The sequence below is a fragment of the Ambystoma mexicanum genome, chromosome 9, assembly GCF_040938575.1.
Source record: "Ambystoma mexicanum isolate Mex_15411 chromosome 9, UKY_AmexF1_1, whole genome shotgun sequence".
Lineage (NCBI taxonomy): Eukaryota > Metazoa > Chordata > Amphibia > Caudata > Ambystomatidae > Ambystoma > Ambystoma mexicanum.
Genome location: NC_090931.1, coordinates 737,067,054 through 737,092,657, shown reverse-complemented (window position 1 = coordinate 737,092,657; position 25,604 = coordinate 737,067,054). Strand labels below are relative to the sequence as shown.

At 50.2% G+C, this 25,604-nt stretch overlaps 1 protein-coding gene across 2 annotated transcripts in view; it reads right to left on the bottom strand.

Annotated features, from left to right (window-relative positions):
* ANKAR (ankyrin and armadillo repeat containing) overlaps positions 1 to 25,604 on the bottom strand; it is a 1,891,262-nt gene that overhangs the window by 966,426 nt on the left and 899,232 nt on the right. The window lies entirely within an intron of this gene.

Genomic DNA, 25,604 nt, shown 5'->3' with positions numbered 1-25,604 from the left:
CCTGGTCTCTTGGTCCACTGCCAAACTTCCTGACCTCACCCTTGGAACCCATACTCTGCCTTTCGTTCTTTCCACTTTTATACTGTGGCTCTTGTTGGGATGCACGTTCAAATTGCAGCCCTTTCTAAATGATTTAGATTGCTGAAAATATATTAACACATGGGGAACGTGTAGAAGGTGGTGTGGGGGAGGGGGAATCTTATGGGTGGAGGTGTTACACGGGAGAAATATGCAGTATGGAAATGTATGCAGAGCATACTAACCATTTGCTTTGCAATAGCGTTGTATAGAATAAATTGCATGTGCGGGATATCTATGACATGAACTAATACTGCATTTGAGAGTAGGCCTGAATCCTCACAAGCCATGTTGGAAACACAGAGTGAGGCCCCTTCCTTTGCTTCATTATCACATTCCAAGTCCCAGGCACTGTAGGGAATATGCATGTACACTCATATACAAATGATTCTAGTCAACCTATGAACAATTAGGAAGGAATGCGAGCAGCTAAATTGGAGAAGGGCTGCGGCCCAGTACGAAGGCCATACGCATGGGAGGAAGGGCAGAGGTCTTGAGCTGCCAAAAGACGAGCTGAGATTTAGGACACCAGCGCCCCCCATAACAATTGTCATTCTATTTGAACTACCAGATGCTTAGGAATAAGGCTCTTAAATCCTTTATGAATTGGATGGATTAGTGGGACACCAGAACTACCTCTTGGGAGGAGTAGCGGATACAGGGGGGAGCAGAGAACATCAAGGTCCATGATATGTACCAGGGACAGCAAAGGGCAATGCCAATACTTATAAGATTGCAGCGGTGAGGTATGATGGGGGCGTCTGCATGTCTGTGATGATAAAAGAGTTGCTTTGTTTGTAAGGACCAGGCTGACCTCAAAGATATCTGCTGAGTTCATGTTGCCGACCAGGTGCAAATCACGTGGTTAGGAGCAAAGACAGGGTGGTGCCTTTTAAAGTCTAACCAATTACCTTACAGCACTTTGAGATGAAGAGGTTGTTTACCAACGTGTGAAAAAGATGGAGGAGAAGGTAACACGACCAATTGGAGAGGGGCCCATTTGTGAAAATGAGCATGTAAATCGGTAGCATCCAATGAGGGTGGGGATGAATACTGTATACTGAATGCGTCATTCATGACGATTTGTATATTTATAAAGTGATGTTCGCTTTGATGATGAGAGAGAGCTCTGAGGCAGTGGACTTATAAAACCCTATTCCCGTTTTCCTTTTTATATACAAAATAAAGCTCTTGTTCTTCTCGACAAAGGGTGCACCAAGCATCTTGGCCTAGTGGGTTGTTTTTTCTTTATCTGGTTATTGTGGAGTTACCCTACATTATTTGTGACCCCGACGTGATCCCAGACTCCCCCGAGAAGATGAAGGATTCCTGCCTGCACATCCGGATGGGCTACGCCCACCTGCATCGACCAGTCCCCTTTGTGCGCCCCTTTGAGAGATTCACAGGAGCCGTGTTATCAGAATTCCAGTCTGTTCTTTGGAGCGGGGCGCTGTCCCCGGATTGTGCAGGCCGTTGATGGGACCCTGTGATGGAGGACATAAGGTGAACACAGATGTAAGTGCACCTTCTTCTGAGGAAATACAAGTGTGATACTGGAGGGGAGTACGAGTGCTTGAGGGTGCTAAGAGTGGCATATGTGCAGTGTGGGAGGAATGGACGGATAGGATTTGTGGGTCAGGGATCTCTCAGCCCAGTATAAAGGGGGCGTGAGCACGAGAAGTAGTTGTGGTAGAGGCCCTCGTGGGCCTGAGATCTCCTCACTCGATATAGCGGGGATGTTGGAACAAAGAAGTCATTTTTATTGTGATTTTTATTTATTTCTTTGGGATGAGTAGAGGTCGAGGGAGAGCTTGATGTGTTGTGTGAAAAGAGGTTTGTAAGCAGTAAATGGATGTGGCTTTGAGGGGAGTGTGAAAGGGTATGGGAATTGAGGTAAGGGTTGGGCATTGATACTGGTAGAGTGGAAAATAGGGGATGTGTACTGGGAGGGTATGGTTTTGTGGTTTGGGGGGTTGGTGTTAGTAATAATGTATAACCATGATTTAGGGGCAGCTACGATGGAGCCGGCAACCCCGTTGGAATATATGTGTAAAGCCCTTCCCTTGTAACGAGAAAGAATTCTCAAGTATCGCAAGGAATGGTTGGTGGAAATGAAAGGAGGGATGTATAAGCCCTATCTGGAACAGGGAACAAATAACAGAGATATATTAAGTCATACGTATACCTTTTTGGCAGCCAAGTACAAGGGGAACAAATAAAAAAATAGTAATGTTATGGAAAATGGTGGAAGATTTGGAAGATGTTCCTATAGATCCCCTTAAGATGGTGGTAGAGTTGGTCACCCCTTGCGCACCAATAACCACTACGTCGGCTGTTCCCAGCACCCATATGGCCCCCCACTGAGGCAGGTCCGTGTCCCCCATTAGGATGTTATCCTACACGTGCAGCGTCAGGATATACAAATACCAAATATATGTTTCTTTGCCCACTACAGTTGCCCCACCTGTGATGGCCCAATATCACAACCTCCCTTACCCTATAGCGTCTGCCGCTGTGAGGAGCAAAGCACTGGAAGGAACTGATACAACACCACAGGAGTTGGTAGACGCGTTAAGAAAAGTAGAAGGATAATTAGCCAGATTAAAATTGGACAGGTGAGACGGGCAACGTGTACCGGTGGGAACAGATGAAAGGAGAGCGGGAGATATTTTGTTTCGAATAGAGAGTACTGCTATTAAGGATGGGCATATAGAGTATGACCATACGGGAGGGGAGAAGAGGAGTGGGATACTGTAGATGAGGTGGAAGAAGAGGAATAGCCACCAGTCATTTCCCCGTAAGTAGAACGTTTGTGGGGACCCAGGATAGGAAACAAATATGGACCTATAGCGGTGGGTAAGAGATCAGTGACGGGAAAGAAAGAGGGGAAGACAGTAGAAACACAGTTTCCATTATTGCACAAGGTACCAGGGAGAGCGCAATACATACCATGGGCCCATATGGATACAAATAATCTCATAAAGGCACTCCTGTCTCTCACTGCTGGAGCGGGTAAGTGGATATATGCTTTTGAGAAGCAAACGGATGGTACAACTAATTGAAAAGTCTTTTTGTCTCAATACTGGGGGATCAGGCTTATGCCATATGGGTTAAGACTGGGAACCCGGGTGTGAAGTTGGGTGACAATAGTCATGGGGAGCGCACTTCAATTACATTAGGCCCCGAGTGTGGGCAGCACTAGAGTGCACATATCCAGACACGCCTGATCGTCAATCGATTATGCAGAGGACAATGCGAGATGACGAGGATTCTGCTCAGTATATTTTGCACATACAGGAAATGTGGAGAGCAAAAACGGGAGATTCTTGGGATGAGCAATTCCATTCCTTTACTTTGTTGCGAAATGGGGACTGCCGAAAGAGGTACAGAAAGCTCTTGACAAAATAGTGGGGAGTGAGGCAAAGGGCTGGCCTGAAATTCAGTCTATTACTGTACACCACTATAAACAGTTGAAAGAATATGAGAAGGAAGCAGCGCACCGAGTGGAGGAAGTGGAACTGGTACAGAAGAAGTTAGTGAAGGTTGTGTTGAAAGGAACTGTAGCAACAGTACAGACAGAAGGACCGGTAGATCTCAGGGTGATTCAGGCTCGTGCAAGCTGCACCTGTGTGAAGAGGTGAAAATGTTTGGGCAGGTGAGTACCAGCGCCAGTATAAAGAGGGAGTTTCAGGAAACGCATTGGCCTGGGCAACACCCCTAGTTAATGAAGGGGACCCACTCCTGGACAACTATGAAGGATTTGTAGATGCCTTTAAAACTATGTTTGATCGACCTGAACAAGTTTACAGTGCTCAAGAGAAGCTACTGGAGTTTCAACAAGGTTCTTAGGATATGTTGTCATACGTTTACCATTTCAAACAATTGGCCAAGGAGGCTGACTGGGCTCCGGAAGCCTGTTTCACACTGTTTCGCCGTGGATTGAATGACGAAATCAAGGATGAACTCTCCCGGGTAGCATGCCCAAGCTCGTTCCAGGCTTTACTGGACTTGTTATTGCAAATTGATTTCCGCATCCGGGAAAGGAAGTCTGAAAAGAAAAAGACACGTTCCCTGCCAACAAAGGCCCCCTTGGAATACACCAGTCGTAAGGAGACGCCTCCCAGTCCCCAGCCAGATCCTGAGCCGATGCAACTTGGCTCCTTACGAGGCCCCATTTCTCCACAAGAAAGAACTCGTAGAATTGATACAGGACTATGCATGTATTGTGCATCAGACAAACACCCAGTGATAAATTGCCCAATAGCTCCTCCCAGGCGTTCGGGAAACTCCAGCTCCCAATCTTGAACGGAGCCCAGCTTCGGGAGAAAGATTCGTGCTCCAAGTCTTCTCCAAGCAAAACCTGTCAACCCACAAACAGTCTGGTGATTCTTCAAGTGTTTCTGTCAGTGACCAAAGATGAAACATATCCCGTCTTGGCCATGGTAGACTGTGGAGCAATGGGCATATTCCTTGACCATGATTGGGCCCAGAAACATCATATTCCCCAGAAGACCAAGGACATCATCCAGGCGGTTGAAGGAATCGATGAAAGTCCATTATCTTCAGGACCCGTAACCCAACAAACCACGGAACTGTTATTGACTATAAACAACCACCAAGAGATGCTACACTTCGACATAATAAAGGCTGCTCATTATCCGATGGTACTAGGCATGCCCTGGATTCAAAGACACAATCCGTACATTAACTGGACCACAGGTTCCTTGTTCCTAGGATCAGAGTATTGTCCTTCGCATTGTCTGATTCAAAGGGCTCAACCCTATTTCCTGGAACCCCAGGAGACTAAGAATCCGCCTATTAGTGTGTCTACTGTCACCCAGATACCTGAGCCTTACTAACAATTCTCGGATGTATTTTCCTCAGATATTGTTCAAGCGCTACCTCCCCAGAGACCCGAAGACGGTGCCATTGAAACAGACGACTCTGCAGTCATATCATTCGGAAGGATGTTCATACTTTCAGAACCTGAGAAGAGAGCCCTACGTGAATACTTGGACACTAATCTATCCAACGGAACCATTCGCCCGTCGAAATCCCCTGCAGAAGCATCCTTATTCTTTGTGCCAAAGAAAGATACTAAGGAACTTCGACCCTGCCTGGACTTCGACCAAGAATTGGCCTTCCATGAGTTAAAACAAAGATTTACTCAAGGTCCCATCCTGGCACAACCTGACATAGACAAACCCTTCCTGGTGGAAACAGATGCCTCGGATTACGCCATAGGAGCTGTTCTGAAACAAGAATTGGAAGACAAAAAAAGAACATCCCATCGCCTATCTATCTCGAACTCTAAACCCCAGTGAAACACATTACTCTGTTTTGGAGAAGGGGTTGCTTGCCATCCGACAGGCCTTTACCGAATGGCGGCATCTGCTCTTGGGGGCCAAATATCCGATTCAAGTCAGGACTGATCACCGGAATTTACAAATTCTTCAGTCTTTAGAGTGCATTAACAGTCATCAGGCTCGCTGGGCTTTTTTTTTGCTCAATATCAGTTCCAGATAAACCATGTCCCTGGAGTGACAAACATTATTGCTGATGCCTTGTCCAGACGACCTGACTATGAACCAGAGGAAACCTGTGCCCTTCCAAAGATTTTTATTTTTTTTAATATATTTTTATTTTATTTTTTAAGGTCAAACAAACACACTACAACTGTTTCAAAACATAGAAAGCATCATATTTCAACACATTTTCAAACTCCCCAACTCTCCTCTCCCCCTTTAAACTAGAGCCGGTTCTCACATATCGTTTACGGGAACATCATTGGGTGGCACACTACCTAGACAGCCATCAACTGGGTCCTCTGTTTCGTTGTCACCCTGGTGAGGGTTTGCCAACGAGGCCACCAATTGCCGCCAGGCCAGCAAGGGCCCTACTTCTTCTTCGCTCGCCCTGGTGACCGCTTCAAACCAGACTACGGATTCAGCTTCCGCCCACCTCAAGAGGTCTGTCCACCACAACTCCACCCTAGGTCTGTGGGCCGCCTTCCAGCCCATGGCGATCCTACGTTTGGCCAAGACATAGGCCAGGTCCTTCATCTTGCTTATGTGTTTCAAATGCCGGGGTCTAGGGAATAGTCCAAGCAAGCATGACCAGGCCGATTCCACATCCAGCACCACCACCCCCCCGCCAGCCAGTTTCGTCTTGACCTCGTTCCAAAATCTATGCACCTCCGGGCAAGCCCAAAACATGTGTAGCAGTCCCGCGTTCGCCTCCCCACACCTGGGGCATTGCTGTATAGCTGATCCCCCAAACTTTGCAATCTTCCCGGGGGTTAAATAAGCCCTGTGGGTAACATACAATTGAAGCTGTTGGAATCTCGCGTTACGGGACACCTTTTTATGGTACCTCTGGGCCCGTTCCCACTGCCCATCCGTCATGGGTCCTCCCACCTCCTCCTCCCAATCTTGTCTCAATTGGAGCAACCCCTTCCCTGCCCTTGCTCGCAGGAGCTCATATATCCTCGATATTTCGTGCCCGCCCTCCGATACATCATACATGGTTTCCAGGGAGGCATCTGGATCCTCCGCGAGCACTGTCTCCGGCCATCTTTCTCTAGTCTTTTTCAGCAGCCTGATGTAGGTTATATATTGGCCACCATGTACTCCCGTCTCTTCCTGCAGCCGCTGAAAGTCCACCGCCTCCCCTTCCTGCCACATGTCCCCGAGGGTGGCTAGGCCTACCTGTTCCCAGTATCTGCGGACCGATTCAAGTAGTTGAGAGTCGCTCCCACACAGAGCCGCCAAAGGGGCCTGCTGGGAGTATGGTTCAGAGTCCCCCCCAATCTTCCATGTCCTGTGCCAGATCTCCCAGCCCAACCTCAGTAACCACCCCTTGCCCACCAGTTTATCTCTGCCCAACCACACCACTTCCATCAGAAAGTATGGGGCTGTATCTTCGCGCAGGAGCCTGGCTTCCGCCGAATCTTCAGTCGAGAGCCACCTGGCCACGTACTGCAGCTGCCCCGTCAGGTAATAGAGTTCGAAGTTAGGCAGGCCTATCCCCCCCCTGTCGCACAGGTTCTGGAGCTTCCAGAGAGCCACCCTATTCCTAGAGCAGCCCCACACAAAACCCCTACACACGCTGTGAAGTTTCGCGAATAGGCTCCTGGGTATCAGAAACGGGACGTTTATAAAAAAGTGCAAGAGTCTAGGCAGGACCACCATCTTGAGCAAGGCCGCCCCCCCCATCATGGTCAGGGGCAGTCTGGACCAAAATACCATACTGTTCTTAATCCCCTCTATCGCCTTTTCCGTGTTGTGCTTGTGTTCTGCAGGCAGCCTCTGCACCGGGACATTCCTATATCTACCCAAAGGGAACAGGCTGGACTTTCCAGGGTTCACCGATATACCGGAGAGGATGGCGTACCGTTTTATCACTTCTAGGACGTACTGTAGGTTTTCTTCTGGGTAGCGTAAATAAAGGAGCATATCATCCGCATATAATGATATCAGATGCTCTCCACTGGCCGTGTTTATGCCCACCTCCCCATATTGTTGACGCAGGCATATTGCCAGCGGCTCCAATGCCAGTATATATAGCATAGGTGACCAGGGACATCCCTGTCTGGTCCCCCTGCCCAGTTGCCAAGAATCTGAGACCGTGGACCATGTATTGACCCTCGCCATCGGGGTGCTGTAAAACAACTGTACCCATCTGAGGTATCCGGGTCCCACTCCATACCCCTTCAGGACCGCTTTCAGCCAGGGCCATCGTACCAAGTCGAAGGCCTTGACCGCGTCTAACGACACTATAGCCAGCTCGCCCGTGTCCTCCTCAGTTTGGTCTATGACATGATGTAGCCTCCGGTGGTTATCGGTGATGTTCCTGCCCGGAACATATTGTCATGATCTCTGCTTCCAAAAGGTCAGGGTTTTCCCAACTCCCTTGGAAGCAGATCCATAACCCAGGTTCCGAGTGCCAACCAGTCCCAATTGGGACCTTTTGGACCCAGTCCTGGCACCAGTGGCACCAGGCTCATAAATATGCCCAGTCCCAGCGCTGGAAGCGCCGGGCTCATAATGCTTGGGTGGACTTACCTGCAGCAGACCATGCTGCTTACTTGCCTGCCAGTTGAGCCTCTGATCCTCTTCTGTTTGGAACTACTTTTCCTGTTGGGTGGGGCTGGAGCCACTCCCTAGATTCAGAACACTGGAACTCTTCTGGAAGGCAGGAACTCTTTTTTTACCAGGAACTCTTTTCTTACTTAGGCGTGGCTGTGGAAGGAGACACCTAAGCACTACAGGAGGCTATTTAAACCACACCCGGTGGATGAATCTTGCTTTGCGTTATTCTGCACCCTCTGCAGCAGAACGCTCATCGTGTCTTCTGCATCCGGTCCTGGGCCTAAGGAAAAAGGCTTACCATCCTGAATCCAGTCTTCAGCAACACCTATAAAGACAAGAAAGAACAGGTTAGCATTCCGGCATCTGAAAGACAAAGGCTTACCTACTCTTCGTGCGCTCCGGAGGTCTTCACACTGCATTCCGGCATCTGAAAGACAAAAGCTTACCAACTCTTCGCACGCTCCGGAGGCCGTCGGCGCTGCATCTCGCATCTGAAAGACAAAACAAGGTGCGTTTAAAGACATTGGGGAACTTTAATACTCACGTGCCATTACTCCTTTCCACATCTAATCCAGTGGGTATTCCGGCACCCTGCAGCCGCTCCGAACTTGTACCTGCAAAATAAAAAGACAGTTAGAGCGCTTTGTGAAGCTGGCAACAAGTGCTTACTTACGTGCTTCCAGGCGCTTCTATTCATCACACGGGCTCCATCTTCAACTCACTTCAGCCCGTCATCCGCCATCGCCGGAACCCTGCAAAACAAGAGACATCATTATTAAAGACTTGAAAGACATTTGAGTTACTCGAAACTTACCGTTCGTGCAGTAAACGACGGACAGCAGTCCTCTGAAGTCAAGAGGCCTGCGCTACCTATCCAGTGAAGAAACTGGCTACAGCACCCTGCCCCGAGGCAGATGGAGAGCTCGGCATTCACTTACCTAAGGTGAGAGCGTTAACCTGTGGGGGTCTACAGGAGAGGAGAAGAGGAAAGAGATAGGGACACCCCAATAACCCCAGTTCATTAACCCCGTATTTTCTATCTGCAGACATCTTACTCTGCACATCAGGCATACAGGGCACAGAGGTCCAGCCCAAAGAGCCAATCGGGTGCTGCACATCACCTTTGAAGATACGGTAGTCGCCCAGTCAAGACCGGCGCCTCTGCGAGAATCAGGTGAGCGTTACAGAACGCAAAGCCTACCGCAAAACTCTCGCCCAGGCGCTATGGAAACCTCGGATACTGACCACCTAGCCCGGTTACTTGGGGAACTAAGGGCAGAAGTGCATGCAGCTCGTCAGGAAACGAACGCTCTAAGAAGGGAACTAATTATTTCCAAGGAGAGAACAGATGATCTTGCTAGACAATTGCTACAGTCACAAGCCGGACAGACCCCGCTACCCGCATCAGGGGCAAATCTTCCTTCAACATCCTCTATGAATCCAGTGCAGATCAATCTACCTGGGAATGTACCTCTGGCTCCGCCCGAACGATTTTCTGGTGACCCAAAGAGGTTTGCGGTATTTATCAATCAGTGCCGGTTGCACTTCTTATGCCGGCCAGCAGCCTTTCCAACTGATCAAGCTAAAGTAGCTTTTGTACTTTCGTACCTTAGTGGCAATGCGGCAGACTGGTCGATCCCTCTAGTTAATCAAGATGATCCGGTTCTCCATGATTTTCAAGCCTTTCAGCTTAGTATGGAAAAACTGTTAGCAAGACATGCACAGGGGCAGGCCTTGGACAATGAGCTTCTTTCGTTGCGACAGGGTAATCAAGACCTTTTGGCTTATATTGCATCTTTCAATAGACTAATAGTGGAAACTCAATGGCCTGAGGACAAAAGGATTACGCTGTTTTATAGAGGTCTACGTGGAGAGCTCAAAGACGTTTTAGCCCAAGTAGTGAATCCCCCACAAGACTGTTCGGATTATATAGACTTGGTCGTTCAAATAGATCACAGACTGCAGAACAGGAAGGCCGATCGTTCCAAGTTTGATGCTCGAGTATTTTCCAAACCGCCAACTCCTTCCAAAGGAGTAGACTCCGGGGAACCCATGCAAATAGGGGGTCTGAAAGGTCCTCTAACACAAAGGGAGCGGGAAAGGAGAAAACAGTTGCAATTATGCCTATATTGCGGAAACTCAGGGCACTTTCTTCGAGACTGTCCGGTGAAACCTGCCAAGAAGGCAGTAGGAGCTGCAGTTACCACAGTTACAAACTCTGAGCAGGGAAACGACCTCGCCCGACAAGAATAGAGGTCCTCTTGCCGAGCGTGAAAACCAGTTCCATGACCTCGCATTTCGTGATACCTATGGTCCTCATTAGCCCTGATAATCCGGGTCGATTACATGCAATTGAAGCTTACGTCGACAGCGGTGCCATCGGCAATTATGTGGATCATGAAATGGTTTTGAGGATGAATCTAACTCTTTGTCCCAAGGCTGTAAAGGACGTCATTACTACGGTGGATGGTACGGAGATAGCCTCCGGGCCAGTAACGCACACCACTCAAGAGGTGACGCTAGTAAGTCAAGATGGACACCATGAGAAGATCGTGTTCGATGTGATCAAGGCCCCTCAGTTCCAGATTATTCTAGGAATACCTTGGTTAGAGAAACACAATCCTCTGATCGATTGGCGAACAAGAACGGTCCAGTTTCCAGAATGTGTCTCTACGTGTCACCCTCCACCTGGTGTTGCACTGGCAGCAATTTCTTCAGAGACTCCCCAGTTACCTCTCGAATACCTAGAATACCAAGATGTTTTCCGGAAGGAGCAGGCTAACTCTCTACCTCCTCATAGGTCTTATGACTGCCAGATAGACCTGATACCTGGATCTACTCCTCCTTGTAGTAGAATTTATGCCCTCACCGAGCCTGAGAACCTTCACCTTCGACAATACCTGGATCAATACCTGGCAAATGGGTTTATTCGTCCCTCCAAGTCCCCTGCCTCTTCAGCTTTGTTCTTCGTTCCAAAAAAGGAAGGAGACCTTAGAACTTGTATCGATTATCGCTCCCTGAACCAGATCACCGTTAAGAATAGATATCCGTTACCTTTGATCCCTGAACTCCTGGACCAAGTCAGAAAAGCATGCATATATACAAAGCTGGATCTTAGAGGAGCTTACCACTTGGTACGAGTAAAAGAGGGCGTTGAATGGAAGACGGCCTTCCGCACCAAGTATGGGCTATTTGAATATCAGGTCATGCCCTTCGGACTTTGCAATGCCCCGGCCGCCTTTCAATATTTTATGAACGATGTCCTCAGAGAGCTCATAGATGTGTGTGTTGTTGTTTACATCGACGACATTCTCGTTTATTCTTCATCGGAATCTGAACATCGGAAACACGTGAAAATGGTCCTCGAAAGATTGCGTCAACACAAACTTTTCGCTAAGTTGGAAAAATGTGTTTTCAACGTGACTGAAGTTGAATTCTTGGGATTCATATTATCACCTGGCGGAGTGCGTATGGATTCAAAGAAGGTCGATGCAGTTCTCAAATGGCCATCACCATCCTCCGTAAAAGGTGTGCAAAGCATGTTAGGCTTCGCTAACTTTTACCGCAGGTTTATCCCCGAGTTCTCTCGAATAGTCCAGCCCATCACTGCCTTGTTAAAGAAAAACAAACGTTTTGAATGGTCTACCGAGGCGGAACAAGCTTTCCAGGATTTGAAGACTAAATTTATCTCTGCACCAATCTTAAAACACCCTCGCCCCGAACTCCCCTATATCGTGGAAACTGATGCTTCAAGCCTTGCCATGGGGGCAGTTCTATCACAAAAGGACCCGGTAACCAATCAGTTGCATCCCGTGGCATTTTGGTCCCGCAAATTCTCGCCTCCTGAAGTCAATTACATGATTACTGACAAGGAACTTCTGGCTATCAAGTCTGCCTTTAAGGCATGGCGGCATTATCTGCTGGGGGCCCGACACACCGTTACTGTGATTACGGATCACCGAAACCTGCAATATTTGAAAACCGCAAAAGCCCAATCCTCTAGACAACTCCGTTGGGCATTATTCTTTGCCGAGTTTGACTTCATAATTACCTATCGACCTGGTACCAAGAACGGTAAAGCCGATGCCCTTTCTCGGATGGGAGTGGAAGAACACTTGATCAACCCTAAACCTGTACCAATCATTCCCGAACAAAGAATTCTGGGTGTAATCACCACAGAATCCATAGAGGAAGTTAAGGATAAAGCCAGGCAACTTGTAACTCCAGCAGACATACAGAATTGGCATCTGCAGGGAAAGGACTTTGCAGTAAAGGACAACTTATTGTATTTCCAAGAACGATTATACCTACCCAGCACAGATTTACAGAAAAAAGTAATCTCTTGTTATCACGACTCTTTAATGGAAGGTCATCCCGGTATAGCCAAGACCTCAGAAAAGATCAAGCGCTACTTCTGGTGGGCGTCTTGGAAAAAAGATAGAGACTTTATAATGTCCTGTGGAGTATGCGCCCAAAACAAGAGTCAAAAGGAAAGACCAGCAGGCCTCTTACGCCCTATTGACATCCCACCTCGCCCTTGGCATACGCTTTCTATGGACTTCATCACCGATCTACCTCCATGCTCCGGATACAATACGATTCTAGTAATCGTGGACTTATTCTCCAAGATGGCGCATTTCATTCCGCTCAAAGGCTTGCCAACAGCAGCAACTCTGGCCCGAGAATTTCTCGAAAACATCGTCCGACTGCACGGTTTTCCTTCGGTTCTAATTTCGGATCGAGGTAGTCAATTTATTTCTCATTTTTGGCGAAGTTGCTGTCGGTCGGCTCAAATTGATGTGAGACTATCGACCAGTCACCACCCTCAGACCGACGGACAAACCGAGAGGACCAATCAAACTCTGGAACAGTATTTACGCTGCATGCTGCAACAAACTGAAAAAACTTGGAAAGATATCCTTTGGATAGCCGAGTATGCCTACAATAACTCTGTCCATTCGGGAACTGGGAAAACCCCGTTTTTTCTTTTGTACGGCAGTCACCCTCGAACCTCGGAGTTGGATCCCCTCCAAGATCTTGAAACACCAGCAGTAGACTACCTGCATTCTACAATCACCCAAGCCTTTAAGGAAGCTGTTTCTCACCTTCAAAGGGCTAAAGAACAATACAAGAAAGGAGCAGATCAACATCGGAAGGAAGCCCTTCACTATCAAGTAGGGGATCAAGTCTGGTTATCCACCAGATATCTATCTCTTAAAGGGCCACGCACATTCAATCCAAGATACCTTGGTCCCTATTCCATCACTACCATAGTAAACCCAGTAGCGGTCAAGTTGGACTTGCCCCCGCACATGAAGATACATCCGGTCTTCCACGTCTCTCTATTAAAACCCGTGCAACCTCAAACCCGACTAACCAAATCTCCAAAACCTATTCTAGTTGATGGAGAACTCGAGTTTGAAGTCAAAAACATTCTGGACTCCAAGATCTCCAAATCTAAACTATTCTACCTAATTGACTGGAAAGGCTACGGCCCCCAAGAGAGATCCTGGGAACCTGCTGAATATGTCCACGTTCCTCGCCTAATCAAAAGATTTCACTGAACATTTCCTGACAAGCCAAAACCCCCGGAGAAGCCCGGTTTGGGAGGGGCCTTGAGGGGGGGTACTGTCATGATCTCTGCTTCCAAAAGGTCAGGGTTTTCCCAACTCCCTTGGAAGCAGATCCATAACCCAGGTTCCGAGTGCCAACCAGTCCCAATTGGGACCTTTTGGACCCAGTCCTGGCACCAGTGGCACCAGGCTCATAAATATGCCCAGTCCCAGCGCTGGAAGCGCCGGGCTCATAATGCTTGGGTGGACTTACCTGCAGCAGACCATGCTGCTTACTTGCCTGCCAGTTGAGCCTCTGATCCTCTTCTGTTTGGAACTACTTTTCCTGTTGGGTGGGGCTGGAGCCACTCCCTAGATTCAGAACACTGGAACTCTTCTGGAAGGCAGGAACTCTTTTTTTACCAGGAACTCTTTTCTTACTTAGGCGTGGCTGTGGAAGGAGACACCTAAGCACTACAGGAGGCTATTTAAACCACACCCGGTGGATGAATCTTGCTTTGCGTTATTCTGCACCCTCTGCAGCAGAACGCTCATCGTGTCTTCTGCATCCGGTCCTGGGCCTAAGGAAAAAGGCTTACCATCCTGAATCCAGTCTTCAGCAACACCTATAAAGACAAGAAAGAACAAGTTAGCATTCCGGCATCTGAAAGGCAAAAGCTTACCAACTCTTCGCACGCTCCGGAGGCCGTCGGCGCTGCATCTCGCATCTGAAAGACAAAACAAGGTGCGTTTAAAGACATTGGGGAACTTTAATACTCACGTGCCATTACTCCTTTCCACATCTAATCCAGTGGGTATTCCGGCACCCTGCAGCCGCTCCGAACTTGTACCTGCAAAATAAAAAGACAGTTAGAGCGCTTTGTGAAGCTGGCAACAAGTGCTTACTTACGTGCTTCCAGGCGCTTCTATTCATCACACGGGCTCCATCTTCAACTCACTTCAGCCCGTCATCCGCCATCGCCGGAACCCTGCAAAACAAGAGACATCATTATTAAAGACTTGAAAGACATTTGAGTTACTCGAAACTTACCGTTCGTGCAGTAAACGACGGACAGCAGTCCTCTGAAGTCAAGAGGCCTGCGCTACCTATCCAGTGAAGAAACTGGCTACAGCACCCTGCCCCGAGGCAGATGGAGAGCTCGGCATTCACTTACCTAAGGTGAGAGCGTTAACCTGTGGGGGTCTACAGGAGAGGAGAAGAGGAAAGAGATAGGGACACCCCAATAACCCCAGTTCATTAACCCCGTATTTTCTATCTGCAGACATCTTACTCTGCACGTCAGGCATACAGGGCACAGAGGTCCAGCCCAAAGAGCCAATCGGGTGCTGCACATCACCTTTGAAGATACGGTAGTCGCCCAGTCAAGACCGGCGCCTCTGCGAGAATCAGGTGAGCGTTACACATATCCCGTCTGATCTGGGTGTATCAGTTTCTTAATCACCCTCTTTAGTCTATTAGCCAGCACAGCCGTGAGTATTTTGCTGTCCTGGTTGAGCATGGACAGCGGTCTGTAAGACCCGCGCTCCACGGCCGGCTTGCCTGGTTTCAGGAGTGGGATGATTACAGCCTCACGGAGGGACAACGGGAGTTCTCCCTTCTCATAGGCCTCGTTGAAAGTGGCAAGCAGTGGCTGGAGCAACTCTTGCTGGTATGTTTTGTAGAACTCGCTGGGCAGCCCATCCGAACCCGGCGCCTTGCAAGTGGGCAAGTTCCGAATTACTACCTCCAGCTCATCCGAGGTGACGGGTGCGTCCAACTCAGAACGTTCTAGATCATCTAAGGTGGGCAGCTCAATGTCCCCCAATGTGTCTAGTATGTCTTGGCCCATATCCTCCCCCGTGTCCTCATACAAGTGTCTGTAAAACTTAAGGAATTCCTCATTTACCTCTTTCTGGGTGTTCCATATGCTACCTCCTTCACCCTGAATCTCACTAATCACCGAGCGGGGGTCTCACTCCTGTACAGCCAAGCCAGCAATCTGCCCGGCTTATCGCCCCCTGCGTGTATCCTCTCTGTATATTTCCTGTGGCTGAGTCTGCACAGTCTATCCCAGAGTGCACTGCAGGACAACTGTAGCTCCTCTACTTTGGTTCTGTTATCATGAGCGGTGCTCACGCAACGCGTGAGCTCCTCTAGCTCCCTTTCCGCCTCCCGGAGCTCCCTTTCGACCCCCCCCTGTAGCCCCTTAACTTGGGAAATAGCTACCCCACGCACCACCACCTTAAACGCTTCCCATAGTGTGCCCACAGAGCTTACGCTTCCCGTGTTTGTATCAAAATGAAGAATACATCCCTCAGGCCCTCCTGAAACCCCTCATCCTGCAGAGCCTCGGTCCTAAGTCTCCATGTAGGGATCTGCGGGCGTGGGGGCTGGTGTCTCCAGTCTACCACCAAGGGCGAGTGGTACGACAGCACTTGGGCTTTGTATTCTGCTCCTTCTATTTCTCTCACTATCCCGGCTGTTACAAACATGTAGTCTAACCTTGTGTACAAATCATGTGGCGCTTTGTAGTGTGAGTACTGTCTATCCGTGGGATGCAGCCTTCTCCACGCATCCTCTAGGCCTGGGTCTTTCAGTAGGGTACTCAGCGCTTTAGCCGCCGGTGCCGTTTTTCCTGCCCTGTCCTTGGACCTATCCATACTGGGGTCTACGGTACAGTTAAAATCCCCCCCCCCACACTACCGTACCCCCCGCCAGGGGGCCAAGTTTACCGTAGAGGGTCCTAAAGTAAGCCGCTGTATCGTTATTGGGGGCGTACAAATTTATGATGTGTACTTCTCTGTTTTCCAAGAGACCCGTTACCACCACCATTCTACCCTCCGGGTCCACCGTAGAATCAAGCACTCGAAACGGCACGTGGGGCGCCACCCAAGTGACAACCCCTCTGGCATACGCCGAGTACGCCGCCCCCACAACGGTGCCCTTCCATTTTCTCCCGACCACCTCCAACCTTTCCCTAGTGAGGTGGGTCTCTTTAAATACATCATCACTTTGTTGCGTTTAAGGTAGCTGTTGAGGCCCCGTACATTCCAGGTCACAATTCTTGGATTACCTGATGCCATCTAGTCGGTCTATCTCCGTCCCATCCCTCCTCATAATGTTCCCCATGTAGGGTCGTTTCCTGGCTCTTTCCCTTCTGTTAACGAACCGTGCCCCCCTCCCCCCTTCCCCAACCTCACACCACTGCACACAACTCCCCCCCTCCCCACCAACCCCCAACAATAGCCCAGCTCCATCCCTGGATCTCAGGGCTACCCACGTCTGGACCCGTCTCGTGACCAAGAACAAGGACCCCGCGGGGTGTCACCAATCTAACAGTGACCTAACTAAGTGTACTACTATCGGGTGCAGAGGTTGCTCCTCAGGAGCTCCCAGTCATCTATTTAGGAGAAGTGAATTCAACGGGACCCGCCGGCAGATGCCGTGACTTCCCCCACACAAGCACAATATCAAACTATATTCTAGTCCCAATGTCATAGCTATGGCCTCACGGGTGCCTCTGCAGCGTGCTACTTATCTCCATCCGCTTCTTTCTGGGCATCCGATTCCTGTGGTCGACGTTGCATATCCAGCCATTCCATCGCGTCGCTCGGCATCTCAAAGAAGAGGGATCTGTTCTTATGAATCACCTTTAACCTAGCGGGGTAAAGCAACATGTAGCGGTGGCCTGCCTCTCTGAGCCTCCTCTTCACCGTTCCAAAGTTCATTCGACTCCGTTGTACAAGCAGCGTGTAATCCGGATACGCTGTTATATTCGCTGACCCCCTTTCTATCGTGCCCCCTTTCCGGAAAAATTCGAGAATCTTCTCGCGGTCACGATAGTTCAAGATCTTTGCAATCAACGGCCGCGGGGGGGCTCCTGGGGCCGGTCTCCTGGTCAGGGCCCTGTGCGCCCTTTCGACCGCGAATCCCTGGGTCAGCTCTCCGCCTGTAATCTCCTGCAAAAGCATGGTTTCAACGAAATCCGTGGGGTTCGATCCTTCCATTCCCTCCGGTACCCCCACTATGCGAATGTTATTGCGCCTGGCGCGCCCCTACGCCTGCTCTTCTCTGTCCTCCATATTGCCCACTCGCTGCACGAGGGCATGAAGTTCCTTGGCGTGTGTATTGCACGCCTCCACGGTCAGGGCCAACTCCTTCTCCAGTTCCCCAGTGCGCTCCGCGATCGTTCGCACATCCTGGCGCAACAGGTTCACTTCTTCTCGGACCGCTCCTATCTTGAGGTTTAGGCCCTCTTGCAACTCTTTCTTGGCCAGGCCCAGCTTCGCCTCCCAGGCCACCTTCAGGTCAGCAATTGCTGCCAGCACCTCCTGGATGGTACCCGGTGGGTCCGTCGTCGCCGCAGGGGTTTCTTTGCTCTTGTCCCCTTCCGCGCCCGAGGGCGACCTAGCATAGGTCTCCATCGTAGGCTGCTTGATCCGGGGTCGCACCACCTTGGAAGACATCCTGTTGCGTCGATTGGGCCCACGCGCCCAGCTGTATCCTCGCGGGGTTCGCTCGCCGGCCCCTTCTCAGCGAGGTTTCGCTGAACCTGGGTTCACTCTGCTAGCCCGCCACGACCCATGGCTTCTGCAGTGGGGGCTCGCCCTTATGTTCTTGCTTTCAGCCCGAGGCGCATGCGACCCGTCTATCTGGTTGGGCTCGCCCACATTCCGACCAACCTTGTCTTCCTCAGCTCGTCGGACCTTTTATGGCCCTTTGTCCACAGGCGGCCATCTTGGGTGCTCCCCTTCCTTTGCGCGACCGCCACCTTCTTCGGGGTCTAGTTCCGTGAATATGCAGTCTCGCCGTTGGGGAGGGCACGCACCGTATGCCCCCCACTTTCATACGCCTTTAGATGCACCGTGGGCTTGAAAGTCTGCCAAAAACCCAGGATCAGGATCGGATCATCGGGAGCTCCTCCAAGGAACGTCCTCTCACGTAGCCATCAAGCCACGCCCCCGTGTGCCCTTCCAAAGATGTTTCACGATTCCGTCTTTATTGCCCAGGCAAATTCCTTATTGGATAATATTTGCTCTGCAACACCTTCATCAGATCTCTGGAAGGAATTCCTTAAGACAAACAGATGGGAACTCTTGGCTAAAGATGGATACCTATTCAAAGAAAAGAATCTAGTGATACCTACACAAGAACTGAGGTTGAAGATAATAAAACTCTGCCATGATACCTTCCATTCAGGGCATCGAGGCATATCAGCAACTCTCAGACTCATTCAGAGGAACTTTTGGTGGCCCAGAATGGCCGAAGATATAAAAAATTACATCCAAGCTTGCGCAATCTGCTGTCAGAATAAGCATGACAATAAGAAACCAGCAGGACTCCTATACCAACCTGCCTTACCTGACCGTCCCTGGGCGACTATTGCTACTGATTTTATCGTGGAGCTACCTCCTTCCAAGGGCTTTACGACCATAATGGTGACCATAGACCTGTTTTCACATATGGCCCATTTCACTACCTTGGAAAAGTTACCTTCAGCACATGAAATGGTAGGAATTTTCGTCGACCACATCTTTAGACTTCATGGCCTTCCTTCCAAAATCATTTCGCATCGGGCCCCCAGTACATCTCCCAGTTCTGGAAATACCTGTGCAAAATGTTAGGTATCCAACACGCCTTGTCTTCAGGATATCATCCTCAGACCAATGGAATTACAGAACGAGTCAACCAAACACTCGAACAATATCTACGATGTTTTGCCTCCAAGGTGCAGGATGATTGGTCTGTCTTGATTTCTGTGGCGGAGTTTGCTTACAATAACTCAGACCATGCTGCCATTAAGACCAGTCCATTCTTCTGCTCCCAAGGATTTCATCCATCTGTCTTACCTACTGTGCTACCTCACTCCACCCCAGTTCCATCTGTTGATTCCTGGATAGAGCATTTGGTTACAGTACACAAGGATATGAAAAGTCATTTGGAAAAGGCCAGGGAAGATGTTAAACGATATGCTGATTCCAGGAGAAGACCAGGTCCTAAGTACACCATCAGTGATAAAGTCTGGCTTTCCTCCAGACTCTTACCTAGACATCTAAGACCTAACAAGTTGGCTCCACGTTACTATGGACCCTTTACGATACGAGAAATAATAAACCCTGTAGCCTTCAGGCTTCAATTGCCCCAATCCTGGAAAAGGATTCACCCAGTTTTTCATACGTCCCTGCTGAAACCTTATTCGCTAGACACTAGGACCTCTCCTCGACCTACCCCCATGATCGACAATGACCAGGTCGAATTCGAAGTTGCCAGGATTTGTGACTCCAGGTACAGAAGGGGTCGCCTACAATATTTGGTGGAATGGAAAGGATATCCACCTAGTGAGAGAACATGGGAACCATTGTCCAATATGAATGCCCCTCGTTTGCTACGACAGTTTCACTTGACCCATCCGGGCAAACTAGGAGGATCGCAGTTTAAGAGGGGGCATGCTGTCATGATTCGCGGTTTCAGCCCCTTCTGGACTACGTGGTCCATAAGACATTGCTACGTTCCCTCTAAGGTACACTCAACATGGCCGACGTAAGTGCGCGATTACCGTTCTAGCATTTTCAGGAGTTCGCCAGTTCCTTGAAAAGAGACACGTCCCTGCGGCGCTTCGCGTCTCAACGCGAACTTCCGAACTTCAGCAAGTGTGGTTGTACTTTCCTGTGCTCATTCCTTACTTCCCAGGTTCTATAGTCCTCCTCTATCCTAGCCATCTTCAGCGCTCTCCTTTTCTAGGGCCTTCCGCCCGTGGCGCTCGCTCCTTACCTTGTTGCATCCTGGTTCCTCCCTGGCTTCCCTCCTCCCGGGACTTGTTACTCGTGCTCCTTCCTGGAATTGAACGGATTCTCCCTTGGTCAAACTCGCCTGCATGCTGGCGAAGGAGGATACGTGCCCGTGTCTCTACAAGTCCCGAGCTGTCCGGAAAAAGGAAAAGACTCAGTCCAAGACTTCGAAAAACAAACAGGTGAGATTTCAGGCAAAGTGTGACAGTTAGACCATATAAAGTGGGTCAGAGGGTTTAGCATAAGGGGATGTGAAAACAATCTTTTCGATGCTACAAAACCAAATGATGAGTATATGACCACAGTTGTGAATTTTAAACGAATGAGAATACAAGACACAGTAATATTAAAGTTGCGGGTTGAACAGGGTCTATTTGAAGAAAACGAATATGACCAATACAAATGTGTGGTCTTTGATACAATGGGCCTCATTACGACCCGGGCGGTAAGTACCGGTCATTACCGGCATGGCGCAATTACCGTGTCCGTGCTGGCAATAGACCGCTAAAAGCGGCCCATTACGTGTTTGCGGGCACAAGCTTTGCGCCATGCCGGTAATGACAACACTGCCATGCCGTAAGTGTCAGAAAAATCCCCCTTTCCGGCACCGTCTGTAGTGGAAATAGCTCCTCCGGCATCCAAGCCATCGGCATTAGCGGTCACCTCTAATAGCGGTAACCGCTATTAGCGGTGACTGTAAATACGCGGTACCGGAAGTAGCGCCATCGCACAGGAACGGGAAAGAGCATGGCGGCCATCTTTAAAAACACAATCCATTGCCATCCACCACAACCAGAAGCCATCTGACCCCCAGAACTCCAACACACCTCCACCACTACCTGTTGCAATTTAGAATGCCAAAAGCAGTGAAAAAAAACAGAGATCGTCTGCGCAAGGAGCGCTTCTCCAGAGAGGAGCTCACCATGTTACCGGAGACACTGCAGGAACATGCAGATGTGGTGTTCTCAAACGACATGTCCCGTCCAGCACTGCAGCGTAAAAAGCAGATTTGGGCAGAGGTCGCCCAGAGAGTCAGTGCCGTTGGCACCACACCCCAAACACCCAAACAATGCTATAAGCGCTGGGATGACCTACATCTACGTGTGCAAAGTATGCTCTCCGCCAACCGCAACCTTGGGATGGCGACAGGTGGAGGTGCGGAGTCGCCCATAAAACTACAACCATGGGACTAGATATGCGCCACCACCATAGGCATCGAGGCAATAGAGGGAGTCGGGGACATGGAGCGAGGAGCCCCGTCATCAGCCGATGCAGGTAGGTGTCTCAAATTAAACAATGCTAATACCACCACGATGATGTCAACCTGAACTGACATTGCAATGATGTAGAGCAGGGTCCACCAGACACATAAGTGCAAGACTGCCTGTAGGCAATGCAGAGCATCACCTTGTCCACATGCATAATGCACTCCATATGTGTTGCAACCCAGATGCCTCCATACATCACCCACCCAAGAGTGAGGCAACCCGTATGTCACTCCCCCCAATGTTAATCATCTACCATTCCATTTCAATGCAGCCACCCCAATGCATGCCCGATGCCCGTAGGCCCATCACTAACCCTCTACCTCCTTTGGTCCCCTACAGGCACACATTCTGACAGCGGTAATGAGGACACCGGTGCCACACCACAGAAGAAGGCCAGGGCCGAGGAGGGTGAGCACCGGCCCTCAACCTCAAGGGGCAGAGGCCAAACTGCACCACCTCGGAAGGCCATGAAAACCAGAGGCCACAGCACCAATGTGCACCACGGCCCCCACAACAACACCCACACCAGCCATCATCACCCAGGAGGCATTGGCAGAGGGCACACCATCGGCTGCCAGCAGCACAGTCGATGAGACAGCTGCCGCCGCAACAGCCATATCGGACGACAAGGGCGACGTACAGCTGCATGGTGCAACACCCCCCACAGGTCCCCTCCACTCACCACACCTATCCTCATGCAGCGTGGTGGACGGCAGCATGCATGGGCTGTCACCTGGAGAATCATGGCCGGCAAGTTTCAGCCCCACGCCAACTGTGCCTGATGACCAAATCATAGTGGAAACGCCTCACACTTCCACCCCAGTGACAACCACCCAAGAGGGGATCATGGCTATACAGAGGCGCCAGGAGGAACTCACAGGGCTGTTGACGCAGCATATTACCAAATGTACCCGTGCAAGGGATGACATCAGGGATTGTGCTGCATCCATAAAATCAGCCATCGAGTCCACCTCAAAGCACATTTGTGTGGAACTTGCAGCAGTGCGCCATGTCCTCTCAGAAATGGTGGCAGCAATGCGGAACATGCATCCACCACAGTTGCCAGGACAATCTGGACCATCATCAAATCCCAGCTCTACTAGGACCAGCCATGTGCGTCGGTCTGGCAGGAACCTGCTCAGATCAGACAGGGGGGCACCTGCTGCTGGGGGAGGGCAGTAGGCACAGCCATGCATACTGGTGCCATGTGGACTACTGGTGCGCGCTACTGCACACCATGTGTTGGGAAGTCAAGGGGGGAGGGGGGAGAGGGTGTGTGGGGGAGTTGAGGGGGATGGGGTGTGTGGGGGAGTTGAGGGGGGAGGGGGTGTGTGGGGGAGTTGAGGGGGTAGGAGGGAGAAGGTGTGTGGGGGTGTTGAGGGGGGAGAGGGTGTGAGGGGGAGTTAAGGGGGGGAGGAGGGAGAGGGTTTGTGGGGGAGTTGTGGGGGGAGGTGGGAGAGGATGTGTGGGGGAGTTGAGGGGGGAGGGGGGAGAGGGTGTGTGGGGGAGCTGAGGGGGGAGGGGGTGTGTGGGGTGAAGGGCTTGTTCACTTTGTTATGGTTCTTAAATACACATTTTGGTGACTCATGATTCACATGTGTGGACATTGCTTATTGCGTACGTGTGCTTTATTGGTGAACAGTCTACAGTGTCCATGTCCCTGAGACACCCAGTGCCCCGAGTGGCACATCTATGTCACACTCCACGTCCATGGGTACTAGAAACATTAGTTGATCAGAGTCTGACGCATGGCACGTCCCTCCTGTGCATCGCTGCCTCCCTGAGGTGCTGCCCCATCCCCACCCTCCTCATCCTCATCATCAGGTGGTTGCAATTCTGCATCAGGGGGCAGGGGCACATTCCGTCTGATGCACATATTCTGTAGCATGACACATGCCATGACGATCTTGGCCACCTTCTCATGGCGGTACAGGAGTGCCCCACCAGACCTGCTGAGGCAGCGAAACCGTGCCTTCAAGAGGCCAAATGTCTGCTCAATCACCACACGGGTACGTGTATGTGCACGATTGTAGTCCTCCTCGTGCCTGTTCTGTGGGTTCCGGACTGGAGTAAGGAGCCACCGCTTCAAGGTATAGCCTGCATCACCTGCATGTGGGCAACAATGTATGAGTGTAAGTCATCACATCATATGTGACCTTGATCAATGACACCATATCATGCATTGATTTCCTGATTGCAACCACATTCCCATGAATGAATGGAGACACACAATGTGACTGCTATGTGTGTATTCCTCTTATGGACTGGTGTGTGTGCCATTGATTAGTGGGCGCAGGGGGGTCCAGTTCCTTGTGAGTGCTCATGCACTGTGTTAGTCCATGCCGGTTGTTTCCATGATCTGGCTGATGTCCAGTAATTTGTATGCTTTCATCCTGGCACCGTTGATGTAAGCCTCATGATGATGTCACTATGCAAAACAAATGGTGAAATGCTCTTTTGTTGGACCTCTGTGTCAGTGTAGTGGTGCCTTGATGTAATCGGCCCTCATGTGACTCCTATGTACGCAGTAATGGGGGACTGTCCTTTCAGTTGATGGTATTTGGTGCTGTGTATTGGCCATAGTAATTGCTTGTAGCTGCATTGTGTAGAGAGGGATACGGTCTGATTAGGTACAGTGCACATGTAGATGGCTATGCAATGTTTGTGACACTGCATCATTTACATCTTAAGGCAGCTTTCATCTTTCATTATGTGGTCAGGTGTCAGGTCCAGTCTGGGCTGATTTGGGGTATGAGCATGGTCCATTCTCTAAGGCACTCGCAGCCAGGTGAAGTATGCATCTCTCCCCCACACCCCTTCTCAGCCAGGTGAAGTATACATCTCTCTCCCTCCCCCTTCTCAGCCAGGTGAAGTATGCATCTCTCCCCCTACCCCATCTCAGCCAGGTGAAGTATGCATCTCTACCCCAATCACCTACCCACATCACATTTCCATGGGCCTAACATGCGACTCACAGAGAAGCCAGGATCTATGCCCTGCATGTCGCTCCCTGTAGCGTGGTATCGTGGAGTTCCGCAGGACCATTGAATCATGGGTTGATCCGGGGTATCGGGCACAGCAATGTGTGATGATCTTGTTTGAGTCACATACCATTTGCACGTTGATTGAGTAGTATAGCTTACGGTTGCGGTACGCTACCTCCATGGCATGTGGGACCACCAATTCCACATGGGTGCAGTCGATGGCGCCAATGCAACCAGGGATGCCTGCCAGTGAATGGAAACCAACTTTGGTGTTTTAGATCTCCTGGGCAGACCGTGGTAAGTAAATGTGGTCGCCTGTGTGCTTCAGGAGGGCATCAAGCACTTGGTTCAGCGTACGCGAGAATAATGGTTGTGATATGCCATGCATGTGCCCCACTGTGTTCTGGTAGATGCCTGTGGCCAGAAAGTGGAGCACAGACACTACCTTCAGTAGGGGTGGGATGGCGGTGCGTGATTCAATCAGGCTGACAATGTCGTCTTGTATCATATCCACAATGGTAGTGTCCCGGTCCAGACGGTACAGGGTGTGGATCTGCTCAGGGGTTAGGTTGAATGGACTGGCTCGGATGCGAGGGATTGGGGGCTGCCTGCGTGGTGGCACTGGCTGCACTGGTGGGGCATGCTGGCCCTGCCTCGCCCTCCTTCTACTCCTGCGTCTCCTCTGTGCTGCCGGTTGTTGTTGTTGCTGTTGCTGGTGTTGCAGCAGTTCCACAGCAATCATAACCTCCAGCCCCAGCATTGCTAGTAGTATTGGAATCATTGTGGAGTCTGACTGGGTGTGGGAAGGGGTGGGGTGTGCTCCTTTTGCGCTGGCCCAGTCTG